The sequence below is a fragment of the Rattus norvegicus genome, chromosome 2 (genome assembly GCF_021556685.1).
Source record: "Rattus norvegicus strain SHRSP/BbbUtx chromosome 2, alternate assembly SHRSP_T2T, whole genome shotgun sequence".
NCBI lineage: Eukaryota > Metazoa > Chordata > Mammalia > Rodentia > Muridae > Rattus > Rattus norvegicus.
This window is the reverse complement of record NC_141535.1, coordinates 202717939-202722052: the sequence shown is the minus strand read 5'-3', so window position 1 is coordinate 202722052 and position 4114 is coordinate 202717939. Positions and strand designations below refer to the sequence as shown.

General features: G+C 37.9%; 1 pseudogene; it reads left to right on the top strand.

The window, feature by feature from the left end:
- The first annotated feature begins 1858 nt into the window (after window positions 1-1858).
- On the top strand, window positions 1859-2336 carry Snrpc-ps6 (small nuclear ribonucleoprotein polypeptide C, pseudogene 6; annotated as a pseudogene).
- Window positions 2337-4114: the final 1778 nt, after the last annotated feature.

Genomic DNA, 4114 nt, shown 5'->3' with positions numbered 1-4114 from the left:
TCATCATATGAAGTGATTAGCTGAGAGCCATACCAAAGCTGTGTAACACGTGGCTTGGGCTGAGCCTAGAGTATTTCCTTCTCTGTTCTAATTATCCCTAGACCTAAGAAGATCCTAGACATAGTCCCGTACACCCCAATATTTCGAGCTGACAGATTCAATCTAGTCTGTCTTAACTTCTGAATGAATTGCTCTGCCTTGCCTTATACTAACCTTGAAAATATGTTCTAATCTTCTGGTTCCTTCATGTTCTCATGGTTTGTTCTGCTTCACCAGTGGATAACTTGTTTTCTATGTCACCTGTCTTTGCAAAATTTTCCCAGTACAACTGTCGTACACACACCCCACAACACCCTTTTTCTCTCTTGCTGTTCTTAAGTGGCCTCTCTTTCCTGTGCTGTTTTGGGTAAGATGGGTATATCTCTGACTCATTCTTTCAATTTTTTTCTCTGATTAGGCAGTTTGTCTGCCCCTCAATTAAACATCAGTTTCAAACTAGGCCTCTTCCTTCTATAAACCAACTGTACTTCAATTTTTGGGAATTAAAGGTGTGCACTAAGAGCTTGTCTGGATTCAGCCATAAAATACTGTATTTCAGGGTGTGTCTTAATTCTGGCCAGATTATAACTTTAGATATAATCCCTTGCCAAAGCAACCATATTGCTGGATTAAAAGTTTTTTTGCACAAAGGATAAAAAGTCCTTTAAAAAAATCAAACTTTAGCATTTACAATTTTTCACCATATAAGATTTAGACACACAATCCTTGCGTATTTTATAAATTTTAAAAAGCATTACATATTACTTAAAGTGAAACTGCCTTTATCTACAACTCACATTTACTGAAAGATTTTTTGAAGGGGCTTTATAATGTCTAATTTATATTTGCGCATTTAGTATACACTCATTTTATTACAGAAAAATTAGTTCAAGTGTTCTCTATTTTTTGTAATTACATCCTGAATGTTTGCTCTTAGATATATTTCAGATATTTTTGAACTAGTCTACATAAAACAACATCTGAATACAATGTAGATATCTACACCACAGTTCCTGAATTTATGGCTCAGGGACCACCAATATAGAAGGGGAAGAAAGGTGGTAATAGCCAAAATACTAGGAAGTTGTGTATGAAACAAGATTGCTCAACAATGACTGCATAATATAGATATTAGAAATATGAGAGCATGAGAGAGAGAGAGAGAGAGAGAGAGAGAGAGAGAGAGAGAGAGAGAGAGAGAGTGTTTGGAATTGTTCTACACAAGAAACTACAGTGACCAAGTAGACCAAGAGTGATTAAATTTATTTAGAGAAACTACAGTAAAGTTTATCTCCAATTATATGCATGGACAAAGGCATCAACATTAATGTTTTCTGTGTCCTTTTATGTGAGAAAACCAAAATCAAAACTGATTATAAAGTGCGGCTTATATTCAGCTCACTGTACTTGTATTCAGCTCACTGTTTTGCATTGACATGAGAAATTTTCTTTTTTAGCAAAGGCCATTCTACTTATTCTATTACTGCAAACCCCCGTTTTTTTCTGTAACACACACATTCACAGTGATCTTTGATTCTGACTTATATTTGCGTAGTTTGTTCTCTGATGTGCCTTTGCATAAAAAATACCAGTCTTTCAATCAGGAGGAAATTAAATTCAGAAACAACATCTGTGACTACACATTTAAAAAGCGTTATTAAACATTTGAAAACATCCTTTATTTTAGCTAGAAAAATAAAACTGGAGAATTCATATGGTTTTGCAAGTGTCTCTATATGAGTTTGGATCAAAGTAGCACCTTCATATTATATAAGTAATTGAGAAAGAAATATAAAAGAGTACAATCAAGGACCCGGGTAACCAACGGCCTGTGGAGCAACATGCCTAAGTTTTATTGTGACTACTGTGATACCTATCTTACCCACGATTCTCCCTCTGTGAGGAAGACACATTGCAGTGGTCAGAAACACAAAGAAAATGTCGAAGACCAATACCAGAAACGGATGGATGGGCAGGCCCAGAGCCTGACTGACAAAATAAAGGTTGCATTTCAACAGGAAAGATCCCTCCTGCTGCATTCTCTGCTCCTCTGCCTGCAGGGGTCACGATCCCACCTCCCCGCAGTCTCCCAGACCCCTCAGCCTGGCATGATGGTTGTACCCTATGATGCCAATGATGGGCACTCCTCCTGAGATGATGCCTGTGGGACCAGCTCCTGGGATGAGACCACCCACGGAGGCCACATCCCCATGATGCCGGGGCCTCCAGTGATGAGTTTTCCTGCCCTCCCTGTGATGAGGCCCACACTTCCTGGCAAGACTTGGCCAGACAGGTAAGAGCAGAAGCGCTCTTTATAATTTTGTATTTCTTGTTGTTTCACCAGACGATCTTGCTGCTAAACCTGAGTATTTACTAGGTGCTTGGCAAGGAATTTCCCTTCCTAAGAGAGAGAATGCTTTTGGAGGGAGAAGTGATATAAAAAAGTGCAGTTGTCACTTATATTTTGAAATGCAAAAAAAAATTGTCAACTTTTATTAGTTAAAAAAGGAGTTCATTCAAATCTATTTCTAAAACTTAGGTTATAAAAAATTGAGTGTCATGTGGGTTTATTTTCAATTAATAGATAAATTTTTTCAAGTTTTAATACAGATTAAGTGTATAAAATATCAGTTTATAAAATAATTCATAAATACAGATCTAGTTAATCTGTATATCTTTTCATAATTTAGCCTACACATGAACACTATAATGTATATATATATATGTATATATATATATATATAAAATAATTGACAAAACCAATCTTTATATATTTCTGTATTTATGTGGTTCCATACATGCAAGCAAGAGCTTGCCACATTCTATTTACCTCCAGAAACTATAGGTCTATAGTTTTGATAGTTATATTTTTTGATAATTCATTTTAAATAAACTGACTTCTTACTTCTTTGTAATTTGAGAATCAAATTGTAGAAGATAGTTTACTTAATAATGTGTTTGTATTTTCATCTTTCTGGCAACATATTTAAGGGTTAAATTTGAAAGCAAAAGATGAGGTTCCAATATTAAGTAAATGGGGGCATTTATTCCACTACATAATTACATATTCATGCTAATTCTATCTTTCGAGTGACCCTGGCCTCTATAACTCAGTGTTCACATCAGAGCATAAAAATAGAAATTTCTAATATAAGCAATCTGTTTTCGGACACAGCAATTATTTCATAAATACCATGATGAAGTTCAATTATGAAGAATAATTGGGAAAAATAGGCTTATAATGAAATACAACACTGACCACCCTGGTGCTCCTCAGTCCAGCCTGGTGCCCCACAGTCCAGCCTGGTGCTCCACAGTCCAACCTGGAGCTCCACAGTCCAGCCTGGTGCCCCACAGTCCAGCCTGGTGCTCCACAGTCCAGCCTGGTGCCCCACAGTCCAGCCTGGTGCTCCACAGTCCAGCCTGGTGCCCCACAGTCCAGCCTGGTGCTCCTCAGTCCAGCCTGGTGCCCCACAGTCCAGCCTGGTGCCCCACAGTCCAGCCTGGTACTCCTCAGTCCAGCCTGGTGCCCCACAGTCCAGCCTGGTGCTCCACAGTCCAACCTGGAGCTCCACAGTCCAGCCTGGTGCTCCACAGTCCAGCCTGGTACTGAAAGATTTCATGATGCCTGAATAATCATTGGGGCTCAGTCAAGAAAGGAAGCATGAAGAACCTGATATTAAAATTAGAAAAGAAACCAGAAGTTACAACAATAATGTATGTGGGTTTGAGTGTGTGAAGGCCACTCAGGCAAAGAGCAGAAGGATTGGCTCTTCACATCAATTAGGACAATCATGACAATATTCCACAGCCATGACCACAGGTAATATGGGATCTTGACAATTTTTCACTTATTCTTCATAAATTAGTCTAAGTTGTTCATGTTGATAATTAGAAGTAATCATCACCACTCCAGTCCTTAACAAGTTTACCAACAAACACTGCATTTTAAACAATAGGTTTAAACCTCTTGTTCTGACTTCTACATTTATCTCATTATATAAAATACAGTTAAATATCCAGAGCCCCCATTGCAACTAAAGATTTCACTTTCAGTACCTTTTTCTAATTTAAA